The following is a 15853-nucleotide window of genomic DNA, read 5'->3' on the forward strand; positions in this document are numbered from 1 at the left end:
TCACTTAGAGGAATTTCTTTTTAATCTGAAGTGCTTAAATTGGGAAAATCAAATTATTTTAAATCTCAATATCCATTTTCCAAGTCTATGTTTTTATTAAAAGGCATACATTTTGTCATGTGCTTTGAGTACATTTTCAGGAAAACTTTGGAGCTGCAGGTGTAGCTCAATGACTATTATAGATATTCACCATATAAACCAATTAGCAAACCAAGTTATCATACCCTTTTTGTTTAATCAGTCAGCCAAATCAGATTTACTTTCTGTCACAAAAAGACTGAATTCATTCTTTAGTTTAAACATTTGTATTAATAGAGCTTCTTATGACCATTATTTCTCATCTATTTCTCAGTCTAGTTCTTTCTAGAACTTTCCTCTCTCAAGGTTTGAAAATGGGTTTTGTTAAAATGAAAAATATTTGGAAATATATTATTATTAGGTGTGTCAGGGTTTTTAATACTATTGATAATACAACAAAAGAAGACTAGAGATAAAATAGATATTCCAAAGGTAAACACCTATTTTGTAAAGTGAGAGACAGTTGGAAAGAAGGAGGTGGGAGAGGGAGCTGGAGAGAAGGAGTTTGTGCAGACATTGACATATACCCACAAACCTGTGTACCTTCCATCAATGGAAGAAAGAACAGATTTATCTTATTTTTCGCATTTCAACTATACAGAATTTTCAGGAAGCAAGAAGTGGTGGGAACTGAAGAGAGGCCATTATTTCAAATAGTGAGAGAAGTTTCTAGAAAATCAAATAAAAGGAACTATGGTTGAAATATGAGAAAAGAAGAGAATTTCCTTGAGGAGACATGCTGATAACTGAGTGTGTACCCTGTTCAGAAGTCCTCACATTCGTTTTTTTTTAACAATTGGTCAACAAATATATATATATATATATATATATATATATATATACACACACACACACACACACACACATATATATATATATGATTTATTAGCACATGAGGTAATTAATGATGGTAGAATGTGATGATCATTACTATCCAAACTACATGTATGAACACACGAATTGATGTGAGTATACTATGCATATAACCCGAGATATGAAAAATTATGCTCTATATATGTAATAAGAATTGTAATGCATTCTGCTGTAGTAAATCCTATGTTCATATAGAGCCCCCTGGATGTAGTTAGATCATCCTCATGTTTCAACTATGGATTATGTTATGCTTTTCAGAAACATAACTGATAATGGAGAATGCTGCAGCCCTTTGAACATTTATGAATTCCATTTCACACCGAAGTGGTCAATATATCCTGATATTTACTGAAATAACATGAATAACGCCATCACAAAAAAATATTTATTTACATATAGATGAATTTTTTCATTCAAAAGATTTTTTTAAAAAATAATTGGGGTTTTAGTGTTTACTGTTCAAAATACAGATAAAAATATAAATAAAATATGCATTAACTTCTTTTAGAAATAGCCCTTGCCTCCAAGTAAAAAATGCATTAAATGACCTTTTGACCCATAGATGTGCTTGTATGTTTTTGAGGTGTTTATTTGGGAATATCAATCAATATCTGTTTGGATATTAGAAAGTCATGAAGATATAATTGAGACCTTTGAAAATGAATTTGATTTAAAAAATGAATTTTGATTTAAAAGATAAAAAGCAGGAAATAGTTTGCCAATTTAGTAAGGTTTTGTAGGGTTTGAGGTATTTTGCAGTAATAATTTAGAATACGTGAATTGTTCTTTGAAAAGTAGCATTAATTAAATGTGACTAAATAGATTAGAAAGGTAAACAATTCACATGAAATGGAAAATATCATCTACCCTAAGTTAGAAAGGAAGCCAGACCTTGACTTATTAGTATCTCTGAAACTACAGCTAAAACAACTGGAGAAACCCCAAATATATTATACATTCAACATTTTAGTCATTTTACAAAAGCATTTATTGACCAAAAAATGTTTGGCATTCACATTTCAAATATAAAAAATAATCAATTTTATTTATTTATAAGGGAAAATCAGGGATATAAGTATAATTTTCTAGAAATTTTGGAAATAAGTTAACAAATCTTTCATTTAGAGAAACAAATTAATTATTAAATGTGTTTGGTTTTTATTATGATACAAGAATTTTTCAACATCACTTTTTTATGGTTTTTTTTGAAATATTGTCATAGACTTGGAAAGAAAATGTTAACAAAATACTGTTGAGGAAGCAGGGTGTGGTGGTGTACACCTGTACCTCAGCTACATGGGAGGCTAATCAGGATTGCAAATTTGAGAGCTATCCGAGCAACTGAGGAAGATCCTGTATCAAAAAGATAATAATAAAAATTTCCAGGGATGTGGAAGCTTAGCTCAGTGGTAAATCACACCTTGGGTTCAATCCCCAGTACGCAAAAAAAGTAATTTGAGTGTGAAAATTCTTCACATTTAGCTATTATCAAATATGACTGAGAATAAATTTGCCTGAAGCACTGCTATATGTTCTTTATAATTGTAGAGAGAAAGTAAAAGCATTGTTTCAATTTTTTAATAAAATACAACTTAGTTGTAATAATAATTTCATACGAAAGTCATACAGACTTGAATGAATATATGATGAATAATACCCAAGTGATTGTTTTTATGATTGTTTTTTTAGACTTCCAACATATAGTACCAAAATTTTACATTCCTTTTCATTAATTAAGCATAAACTACAAACTATCTAACAAAAAATGATTAATCAGAAACTGAAGTTGTGTGTTAATTATGATCCATTGAAACATTTCATATTACAGCATAAGCTTTTTATATTATCTTCAGCTTACAAAGCTAATGTTAATTACTGTATGGATTAATAGCTGTCAAGTGTGTCCTACTTTCAGTATAAATGAATATAAATTAGCTTCATATTTTGGCAATAAATATAGTTCATCACTTCTGAAATTCATTTAACTCTTATATGCACATATTGTTAAAGAATTCAGAATTGCAATCATATGTTTCTCTGAAAAGAAAATTGTTCTTGATTCTAAAGTTATAAGAAAATAACCTTGGTTCTGTTTCTTTCTCTTTGTAATTGAGTTTGCTGATTGAGCAGGCTGTGGAGATCAGGACACCTCTGAGTAAACACTGTGGAGAGTGAACCAGGCCTAAGGCAATGACCCTGAGCTGCCACCATCAAAAACCCTTGTGCTATTTTCCCCTAGCACACAGTTTTGCTCATTAAAAATGAACTGGCATTAAAGCATTTTCTTTTTCCAATATATTCAAGGTTTAAAAAATAAGTTCATTCATTTAAGAAAAAAAAACTGAAAATTTTTAAATAATGGAATAGCCTTATCAGTAAATGTTTAGGCTCTCTCACTATTTCTCTATCTCTCTCTCTATATATATATATAAACTTGATTGTATTTATAAGAACCCTGTTTCCAAAAGGGTAAAAGACTCACATGCTAGGGTTCAGACTTCCACACATCTACACTGGGAGGCACAATACATGCCAAAACAAATCTTGTTTTTAGAGTAGCAGCTTATGGAAAAGTTTTTCCATACTTTTTAGATTTAAAAGATTCTGGAGAGTGAGGTGAAAATTATAATTACTAAATTAAAACACAGGTTGAATAAAATGTTATTTTTTGTCACTTATGTCTTATCCTTTTCATTTAGTAATATAGTCAAATACGTTCAGACTACACTTTCATAGAAGGTCTTAGGAACTTACATTTATTTGTATGTACATATTTTGTATATGCACAACTTGTGTATGTGTACATATTGTGTATACATATGTGTATACCCATATGTATGTATATATACATATATATACCAATTTAATAGCATAATATCAAACAAAGTTGTAATTTATAAAAAGAAGTCAAGATAATGAAGGTTCTGGAAGAAATTTTATCTGGAGAAAAATCTAAGTACTTAAAGACTTTGAAAAACTTATTTGGAAACTATCATTGGAGAGAATTTTTAGCATAATTTAGAAAGGGATTATAGTAACCTTGCTCATCTTTAGAAGGCACAAATAACTCAGAAAGGTCTAGGGTGTGAGGAGGCAAATCTGAGTTCAGTGTAAAGAATGATGCATTTGATACATACAGGCTCAAAATCAAATATATGTGACAGTAATCATCTTTTGAGGAGTGTTTACAGGTGGATGGTTCTTTCAACTGGGCTCAACAGTATTTAGTAAGCACTGGATATATGATGGTGCCTGAGGCTGTGACCAACACCAGACCTGAGGATGAGAGTTTTCATGAATAAATGGTTTGTCTGGGCTTCATCTGGTCTTCTGAAGAGTCCTCCTTTGATATGCTTCTAAATCTTCAAAGACAAGTTTAACATGCTACTGGCTTTTTAACTTAAATAAACATACAATGAATTTGATGACAAAATATATATAGTACAGTACAAAGAAACTTTCATAATGTGTGAAGCCATATTTGGGACCAGATCCATTTGGTTTCTGCTGAGGAACAATAACAAAGTTCACTTTTATTTATTTATTTATTTTTGTTACCATATCATCAGCTACTTTGAAGGGCTTGATGATAATATGCTATTTTAAGCTATAAAATACACTGTTTTCCCATGCAGCCTAAAAAGGAGAATATATAGTAACACATTGGATAATAGGAAATGGACTAATTATTTCTAACTTAATTACTAGAAATTCTTGTACAGTTTTTGTTGGCATCAATTTAGCTCTGAGAAGCAAATATGTAAATAGAATGCAAATCACAATAATCAGTAAGCTAAATTGTTTGTAATAAATTTAGATATTTTACATTTCCTCTTGGCTCATCAGAAATAATTAGAGAATGTAAACGATCTCATTGGAATTAATGCAGTTCTCTGCTGCCATTAGGGTTTTCAAGTATTACTCCACACTTTCACAAGCTGAAATCATCAGGCATTAAAATGGAAAAACAGTGCTCTTTTAAGATATAATTATCCACTGTAGCATTTTAACACTTTGAAGTGTCAGATTTGTAATTAAAGACCAAGAACACTACCTAAGGCTTCTACAACCACCTGCCAATCTGGCCTTATTATTGAAGAATATGAATAAATAGAGATTTTATTTCATTTAAAATTTGGTGAAAACATAGCTCCATAAGATTGATTAACTTCTCACTGGGGTGATCAAAAAAAAAAAAAAAAGAGGGAGAGGACATTCATATTAAGTCTCTGAAATGAAAGTGACATCATCATAACTGACAGGCTGACATTTAAAGGACGATGGGGAACATTGCCAACAGTTTTATGCCCAAGGACACAAACTATTAACACACTCAAGAATTGAAAAGTTGAATAATTACGTAGCTCTTAAGGAAATACAATTCAACATTAAAAGCCTTCAGTTAGAGAAAACCTCAGATTCAGGAGGCTTTCTGGTGAATTAAACCAAAAACTCAGGACACAATAACAATTCTTAAAAAACTGTTTAAAAATACAGAAAAATAGTGAAACATTTTTAACTGATCCTTTGGTCAGCATTATTCTGATACCAAAACTGGAAAAAATACAATAAACTGCACTACCTGTCGTGAATAAATATGAAAAACTCATCAAATAATAACAAGCTATATGCAGCAATATACGAAAAGTATAAACCTCAAAATCAAATAAGATTTGTCTACAAAGTAAAAGTGTGGCTCAATGTTAAAAATTTCAATCCAGGCATGGTGGTGCATGCCTATAATCCTAGCAACTTGGAAGTCTAGGCAGAAGGATCTCAAATTCCAGGCCAGCCTCAGAAAATCCATCAAGGCCCTAAGAAACTTAATGAGACCCTGTCTCAGAAAAAAAAAAAAATGCTGGGGATGGGGATATGACTCAGTTGTTAAGTGACCTGTGTTCAATTCTCAATTCTGCAAAAAAAAAAAAAAATACTTCAATATAATTCCCTACATCAAGTAATAAAAAGAGAAAAAAGAAAAATAACAATGTCACTATATGCTAAAAACATACATTTCACAATTTCTTTTATTCAGTTACGTTAGAATCAATGAATTGGAATGGATGGGAAATCCCTCAAATTGTTTGGAAACATACAAAAACTATAGCAAACACTGCACATAATGGTGTATGAATTAGTATTTCCCCCACAAGATTATGACCAAAGCAGAGATGTCCATTGTTGCCACTCATCAAATATCTGACTGCAATATTTGCCAGTGCAATACCAGAAGAAAAAGAAATGAAAAAAAATGTGAGCGGCAAAAGATCAGAAACAAAATTACATCGCTTCTCTTTCAAATGTTATGTTTTTTTGTGTGGAAAATTGCAAATAATCTATAAAAGAGCATAGTAAATAAGTTTAGTAAGTTTACTAAACACAAGCTCAATAAAAAAACTTCTATGCAATATGAATAAGCAATTGAAATTTAAATCAAGCAGTATGCTTTACAATAACCCTGATAAAAATTAAATACTAAAGCTTAAATTTATCAAAAGATACTGAAGATCTGAATGCCAAAGTCAAAAAGAACCAGGATAAGACATGAAAGTATTGCATAGGAATAACATAGAAAATGATCAGGAGGAATGGTAGAACTTAAACAATTTGAAGAAGTAGAAATAAATGGTGACAAGTTTAAAATTCAATATGTCAGGTGAGTATTCTAAAATGTAATGAATGGCTGGGTGCAGCTACACACACCTATAATTCCAGCAATTTAGAAGACTGAGGCAGGAGGATTGCAAATTCAAGACCAAGCTCTGAAACTTAGTGAAACTATATCTCAAAATGAAAGATAAAAAGTCTGGGGATGTAGCTTAGTGGTAAAGCACTCCTGGGTTCAATCCCTAGTACCCCCCCCCCCAAAAAAAAAAGTGATGAATAATCACCAAAATGAAAGAAAAATTAAAACAATAGAAAAATAAAATAAGGCAGAGAAGGAAGGAACAAAGAGGTATTTATATAAATACCTCTAGAAAGAAATAACAGGAGATAACAAATATTGAATGAAAATACTGTATGGGACAAATGTAACAAAAAGGAAAGAAATAAAAGACATAACAAACTGAAAGCAAAATAATTTTCAAACAGCAGCAATTTCAAAAAGTGTAAATAGACTAAATTGACATATTTGTAAGTCAAGAGAATCAAACAAAAAGTGGGTATACAATTTTACAAAGACCCATCTGTATAGAGAACACAGAATGACGGAAATATCAGAGAATTTATCAGAGAATATAAATTTTTACATGTAAAATGCTAATGTGGGTAAAAAAAAGAACAAGTAATGTAAAAAGCACTACTAAAAGCAATGTTAATTACCAAGATATAAAAATAAGATCTTGTATTATTCAGTATAACAGCCTTAAAATATATGGTAAGTGTCAGAATTTAAAGGACAATTTTAATTTTTTTATTCAGATTTGATGATATGTATATGCTTCTTTTGACAACTTATACATCAAACAGCTTTAAAATAATAATGATTGAGAAATTTAAATGACAAAATTAACAAACATCAGCTTATCCAGTGATAACATACTAAATTTTACACTTATCATGTCTAAAAATACACATTTTTCCCAAACACATCTGGAACATTTTCAAAATTCAACAGGTAGGAATCCACAAATTACAATTAGACAAAATTGAGTTCTTCTTTTGTAAAGATCTATAGTCACATAAAAACCAATTAGAGATTATTTTTAAAAGAATATGTCCACATATAACTATATGAATGGGTTAAACCACATTTTACTATTTTATTGGTTACAGAAAAAATCATAATGGAGATAAATATCTAGAAGTGAATGTTAGTTGAAATATTTATGTTGAAATTGTGAGGTATATGTTAAAAAATTTTAAGTTCCAGTCTTAAAGCATTGTATTTATAAATTCTAAAACAGATTAAAATTCAATGTACTAATATTTCAGCATAGAGTGAAGGCAATGAAGATATAAGGATAAAATAAAAATAAAACTGTAAGTTAATGAGTTAGAAAACACAGGCAACAAGTGGAGGGTCCACACAAACAAAATCTAGTTATTTTTTAAGATTAATAAAATAAGTAATATTGGTAAAGAAATTGAGAGAATGAATTCCATTTTAACTTGACCCATTATTCAACATTTTTAACATTTTATTTGCTACTCTCTCTTGAAACTTCACTACCATGGTAATAGAGGAATAAACACATTCACACTTGCCAAGCATGCACACGAAATTAATGAACAAGCACAGGGACTGTCGACCAAGAAATCTCAATACTGAACAAACACAGTTAACAAACGAACAGAGTGTGCTTGAAATGTCAGAGAAATGGAAATAGGAGAATTGAGCTAAGGAAGGAACCAACTTGAATTGGCTAACTGGTATTCCAGAATTGTGGGAAGGCTCTAGAATTGGAGGAATCGGTTTCCTTTCTCTGCGGGATGAGACTAGAAACAGATTTCCACTCTTCCCCCGCAGCCATGCACATTTTTCCTCTAATAAGTCTTGATCTGGGAAAGACTGCATTGGCTCTCCAGACCCTGAGAGAGCAAGCACAGTTGACCTAAGGTGGACATTCACAGTGGGATCCTGGCATCTTGCCCACTCTGCATAGGACTATCTGCCACTGCTCTAGGTTTAATTCAACACCAATGTACTTGATGTTCCTTGAAATACCAAATAATCCTGGCATTTGAACAGTTGTAATACTAGAAATGTGAAGTGCTCCTTCCACCTAGAACTTTCTTCTTAATGACACTTTGCATCCTTTTCTTTGATTCTCACTCAAATATCTTTTTTGTAAAACTTTACCTTTTATTCCCCATCTTTTATGAAATAAGAATGCCTTATTAACCCACCCTCTGCTAGAATCTATGATTTACTTTGATCTTTTCAGTAGCTCAAATAACTACCAGCAGCAATGCTTTATTTTTATCTTTTACTTATTAATCTGTCATTTTTCCATAGAATTTAAACTCCATAATGACTGGGAAGGCAACTGGCATGTTAACTGAGGTACTACCAATGCCTAAAGCCATAAGTAAACGTAATTCATCAGTTACTTAATCATATATGCCTATCAAACAATCCTAGATGGGTCAACTTGCAAATTCCATGGATGATCATGGATACTTATATCTTCCCTAAACCTAAAATATGCACCTAATCATAAAATTGCATAAAAATATGCACCTAATCATAAAATTGCACATCTCTGAAGAGATTTCTAAGAATTATACTGAGAGATTTTAAATGAACAAATAAAATCACTAAAGATATTAAAAATTAGTATATATTCTATAATTCAGAATTGTCCCCTAATAAGTTTTTCCCCTTAAATATTACCCAATTCATCATCCGGACAATGGATATCACAGGAATAAAAACAGACTACAGAACCTCTCTAGTTGTTGGATTTTTCTGGATTTGAAAGTGAAAAGTAGAATACAGTGAAAGTGATAAGATATAAACAAATAGTATAAAAATTAAAATGAATACAGTTCAAAATAAAATTGTGCATTTATCTCTTAAAGTTTGAAAGCAATTTTCTTAATTTTGCTCAGGTGTCCAATAATAAACATAGATATATAGATAATTCCAAAATATATGTGTATAAATGTGTGTGTGCATATATACATACATACATAGATTTATACACCTACATGCATATATAAATACAAATACATTCACTATTTTCTAGATAAATTTAGTAGTCAGATAACTTATTTTTCAAAAATGGTAAAGGGATACGCAAATGCAAATATTTAATTATTTTTTTATGATAGTAGGCATGTTGTTCACTATTTAAGCTAATTGCTAACCTTTAATTCTCTCAATTTTGGCTTAGGAAGAACTCTATACTTATATGCTTTTAGTTCACTATGTTACATTATGCTTCAGACTGTCATCTTGTTTGTTATGTTTGTCTTTAAGATATTATCCCTCCTGAATTCAATCTCTACTGGCTATTCTGGCTAATCTCATAATAGCTGATCCCTGATGTGGATTTTTGTCTTTATTATGAGCTCTTCTTCAGCATCTTATGTATCATTATCTAACCAAGATGTGCCCAGGCATTTTGGATACTGGGAATTCATTTTCTATTTTATAATTGGCTTCCTATGGCATTGCCCAAGCTGAGTCAGTTTTTATATTTGGTTGTTGTTGTTGTTTAGCATTTAAATTTATTTTCCACATCCACGTGAAGAGGTGGCTTGAGAGTTTTATTTCTTCTGGAAGGCTTTTTTTTTTCCTTCTTTCCTGTCAGATTCATAATAGAGACAATCTTCATTGCTTTCTTTAAGTTAGCGAGTAGAATATTTTATTGTTGTTTTATGAGACAGTGTTTTTTCCAAACTGATGGCCTCAACTCTAGGTTCTTGTAGTAGTCACTCACTCAGGTACCCTGCACAGATCCCCTTTGCCATAACAGGGAATCAATGCCTGAGATGCTGTGAACATAGTCTGCTGATAACTTACAGATACCTCTTAAAAAAACACCACTGTCTTTGGCTAAAGGAAACTGACCACATCTTGTATCTCAATGGTATCTGAGAAAAAATCTAAACCTCAAGCGATGAATCACTCTGATATGCTATATATGCCAGAATCTTCTCTATGGGTCTTGCCAACCCTTTCCTCATTTTCTATCCTACTTCTTAGACTCTTCACAGGCTGTTCCTAAAGAACATCCATGAATAGATCATCTACATTGAAGTCGCTGTTTCCAGCTCTGCTTCTTTGGAAATAAACACACACTCATTTCTAGGTAAAATACCTGCTCCTCCTTTGCCCCACGAACAACTGCTGTGGTAGCATCTCAAAATGGAATCTCTCTTGCTTTCTAGCACAAGTATGAATTTAACTTACTGTTGTTATGATATATTCAGCAGTCCTACCTGTTTGTAAAAGGAGGAGAGATTCTTATTCACTCCTCTTGTTAAGTTGCTATTCAAACTCAAAGAAAGTGTCTCTACATCTAATTTTCTTTATTGGCCCTCTTGACAATACTGTCACATTTGTCCTATACTGTTCAAGTTAATTGTAAATTAGAATTAAAGCTATTTGTTTTATATAAAGTTTTCTAACACTTTGGTCTGAATATCAGAACTTGGAAGAGATTATTTGACCATGAAAAGCACTTGTGATTAAGAGAAAGAAAGAGAAAAACAGGCATAATTACCTCTATGCCATGAATGGAAATTAGCACAGCTTTTATGAAAAGCAATTTGGCACTGTGTACTGTGGGTATTAAAAGTATTCACACAATTTGATTCAGTTCTACTTCTTTCCTAAGGAAATTTTCTAAGAAAATAAATTCAAAAAATGGAAAAACATGCATAAAACGGGAATGATATTTAGTGTTAGCATACAGAGTAACTGAAAACAACCTAAATGCTGCCCAACAAATAAGTATAAAATAAACATAAAAATGCTAAAAAAGGAACCCAAGAAGTTTCTTCAAGGAAATTATCCCATTAAAACAAGTCTCTGAATTAGACAGGCTCTTTTCTGAATTAGACAGGCTCTTTTCTGAATTAGACAGGCTCTGCTCTATATTCAGATACAAAAACAGCTGAGCTTTTCTATCACCCACCTAATGAAAACCAACAGAAGAACCTACATGCTGTTTGAAGAGGCAGAAGTCACATGATCAAAAGCATTTGATCATCCATCAATTCTCTGAAAGCATCCTAAGAACTCAACTCTCAGGACTCATGCAACTCATAAACGCAGGAAAAGTCACTGCGACAAGCCAAATCATCACCGCTTATCTTATGGAATTAAGTCATCAACATGTTCTAGGAGACAGTTTCTAGCTGGAGATGAATCCTGCATCTGATTCCACTGATAGATTACACAAAAGTTGTTACTCTAAGCTGACATAAAGAGAGGCCTGTTATTTAATTATTTTTCTTTAAATTTGGATTTTCATCATTTTCTTCCCCTTTTTAGAAATTGTTGTTCCATATTTTTAACATTTTTTTTGGTTTTAAGGACTAACTTACTATTAACTTACCCTATTAATAATTCCTTACCAAAATTTCATTTTTGCTAGTATTGTGACATGTATGAAAATGCAATATACTAATTTAGAAATAAATACATCTCTTTCCTTCATTTCAAGAACAGATAGTATGCTCTAACTGTACATCTGGTAAATAGTAAAGTAGTTAAACAGGTTAAGGCTAAAATACTATAAATTGAAATAAATGTAACAGGAATTTTGCCCACTATAATTACTCAAATTCTGGTCATCATAATTTTCACTACTCCTTTGAGAGAATAATGATTACCGATATTTTTTTAAAATGCTGGGATATAGAGTTTCAACATCCCTTTAATGTCATAGGTATTGACATTAATGTCAAGCACTGGTTATCTCTTCATCTAAGTACAGGTTTGTAGAGAATGTGATTTTATTATCTCATGTGCAATACATCAGTAATGTGAGAGTATTCTAGCTAGGCAGGACTCATTAAGATAACTAAATTGTTGAAAATATGGGTAATGAATGTGTATTTTAAGAATTTTCCTTTCTACTAATTTTTGTCAGTAGTTTGCAACATTTTGTTCATTATTATCTCTATGACAATGCTATAATATCAATGATCATACCAATATCAAATTTTAAGTACTACATCCCAGCATTATTCCTGGAGCATTAATATGTACTGATTAATCATCCCCAAACTCTGAATATATAATTATTATATAGGGTAAAATTAGTTTAAACTATTCAATTCATTCTAGAACAGATACATTAAAGGAATTTCAAACAGAGGTTTTTATTATTGAGAAACATATTTCTTTTATAAATAAGAAGAGTGTCAATGAAGAAGAATATTTCAATTTTTTAGATTTTTTATAGGTGCCTATTAATTATACATATTTATATAAACAAATAACATTATTTGATCAGTTTCCTTCCCTAGTATTTCCCCTTGCTCTCTCCTCCTCCTTTCTCCTGTTCAACTTCTGCTACTCTAAGTGTCTCCCTTCTATTTTCAAGAGTTTCTTTTTTTTTTCATTTTTTCCCTGTAATTTCCATAAATGAAAGAAAATATATGACACTTGTATTTTCTAGTCTGGTTTATTTTACCTAATAACATGATGTTCTCCAGTATATCTGTGTTTCTGCAAATGAGTTAATTTTATTTATTATGGCTGAGCAAATCTCCATTACGCACACATACCACCTTTGCTTTATCCATTCTTTCATCTATTGGCTGAAAACTTCTGGTTCCATACTAGTCTATTATGAATTGGGCAGCTATAAACATGGAAATGCTTGTATCTCTAAACCACAGTGATTTTATTCCTTTGGATAAATCCTGAGGAGTGGTATAGCTGCATCAGAAGGTAGCGCCATTTTTTAGGTTTTTTGAGGAGTTTCCATACTAACTTCCAGAGTGTCTCTAGTAATTTACATTTGTTTTCATCAACAGTGTATAAGGGTTCCTTTTCCCTGAATGCTGATTTGAATATCCAGTTTGCATAGCTCTGATTGTTAAAGAGGCTATCCTTTTCCAGTTTATGTGTTTTTGATGTTTGAATTCTAACTGGAATGAGAAGGAATCTCAGTATACTTTTGTTTGCATTTCCATGACAATTAAAAATGTTGAACATTTCTTCATATATTTGTTGAACGTTTGTGCTTCTTCTTTTGGGAAGCATTTATTTAGTTTATTTGCCCATTTATTGAAAGGATTTTTTGTTTGTTTATTTCATGGTGTTTATTAATCCTGTAAATCTTCTGGGTATTAACACTTTTTTGGAATAGTTGCTGGCAAAGATTTCCTCTCATTGTGTAGGTTTTCTCTACCAATACAATAGATTATTGGTACTATTTCCCCACGTGTAGGACTCCTAATAAGAAGTCATTGCCCATGTCAGTATGTTGATGTATTGACCCAATGAATTCTTCTAGCAGTTGAAAAGTTTCTGATCTTATGTCTAGGTCTTTGATTCATTTTGAGAGGACTTCATGCAGAGTGAGAGATAGGAATCTCGTTTCATTCTTCTATATATAAACATTCAGTTTTCACAGCACTATTTGTTGAAGAGGACTTTTTTTTTTTTCCAATTTGTGATTTTTACCCCTTTGTCAAGAATCAGAAGACTGAACCTATCTGGTTTTTTCTCTGAATCTTTTATTCTACTCCATTGGTCTACGTGTCTGTTTTTATGCCAGTACCATGTTATTTGCTTTGTAATTTGAAACCTTCTAGTGTTTTCTTCTTCTTCTTCTTCTTCTTCTTTTTTTTTTTTTGTAAGTGTTATGTAAATTTTCTTGTGGAGGTCATTAACATCTTGGGTTGGATTTATGCCTTCATTTGGGAAGTTTATTTATTTATTTATTGCTATTGTAAATGGAATTGTTTTCTTGATTTCTTTCTCAGTAGATTCCTTTTATGTACAGAAATGATATTGATTTTTGTAGGTTGACTTTGTATCCTGCTACTTTGCTGAATTTATTTATTAGATTGGGAAGTCTTCTGGTGGAACCTTCAGGGCCTTTAAGTACAGGATCATATTATGTGCAGAGAGAGATAATTTGACTTATTTCTTTTCTAACTTTAACCCTCTTTTCTCCCTTGACTAATTGTTCTGGCTAAAATCTCAACTCCTGTGTTGAACATGCATGGTAAGAGTGGAGTACTTCAATTTTTAAAACTGCTTCTAGTTATATATAAAATTGACTCTATTGAGCATACATAAATTTAGTATTAGCTGATAAATAGTAAATTTCATTTTCATTCAGTTCTCCTTATTTACTTAATAAATAATTTATCTAAATTTTGATTTTACCTTTATATAACTGCAATAAAATCAAGATTATAACATAAACTATAAAACAGAAACAAAACATTCCTAGATATTTAAGCTGGGATAGTAAATATGAAATATCTGGTAGTAAAAAGAAAATACACTTCAAATTTATAAAATCTACTGGAAGTAATTTTTATGGCCCTTACAATGTCTCCAGCATTGTTTTGTCAAACATAATACCTGAATAGCAGTGTCCCAACATTATTCAACAATGGCCTGGAACATATTTAGCTAAGATATTAGAAGACTGTGCTTTTTAGTCTGATTTCTATATTGATCCAACTTTGTAAAAATACTCATATCAATTAATACTTGTTATTCCTTGGTTATAAAAATTTCCAAGAAATATAGGAAGACATTTTAAACCTTTATAATATAAAATGAAAATACACAGGATATAGTCAGTGACACACACAAAAAAAGCAACTTACAGACTTTTGAAAAGCCTAACAGGGATTGATCTTAAATTACTAGTTGCTGAAAAATATGTAAAGGGAATGTTTTGCAAACTAGCCTTAGAATTTAGATTGAAGTTAAAACTGTCAAATTAATTTTCTTCCTTTATACCTCTGAAATTCCAAAGTGTTCTTATAAAAATGGGGAAAAAGTCCATTAGCAGAAATCGGTATTTGGAAAAATGTAAGTCATTGATTTTTTTCTGCTTTATCTGAATATTTGCAATGTATAGTCTTGGGAAAAGAATTAGAAGGTGCAGATGAAATTTTCACTCTTCTACAAGACTTCCATTTTCGTTTTTTATTTAAATAACCTTTGTCTCAATCATAAAATTGATGTAAATTTAAGAGATAACTTGTAGATTTGCAAATTTAATACAACAAACTTTTGTAAAATTCCTCTGAAGTTCATTCCAGCTATCTTCTTTTACATGAAAATACCTAGGGAGTGGTAAAGAAGTAAAATAAACCTTTCAAAGAAGTCAATGCAGTGATGGTCATCAATACACACTCATGTTTATGTAGCTGTAAGTCTAGATGTGTATATGATCTCAACAATTTTCAGAACTGAGTTCTGAACCCAACCACTATTGACAAATGAAAAATATTAAACTTCTGGTGC

The sequence above is a fragment of the Marmota flaviventris genome, chromosome 4, assembly GCF_047511675.1.
Source record: "Marmota flaviventris isolate mMarFla1 chromosome 4, mMarFla1.hap1, whole genome shotgun sequence".
In the NCBI taxonomy this organism is placed as follows: domain Eukaryota; kingdom Metazoa; phylum Chordata; class Mammalia; order Rodentia; family Sciuridae; genus Marmota; species Marmota flaviventris.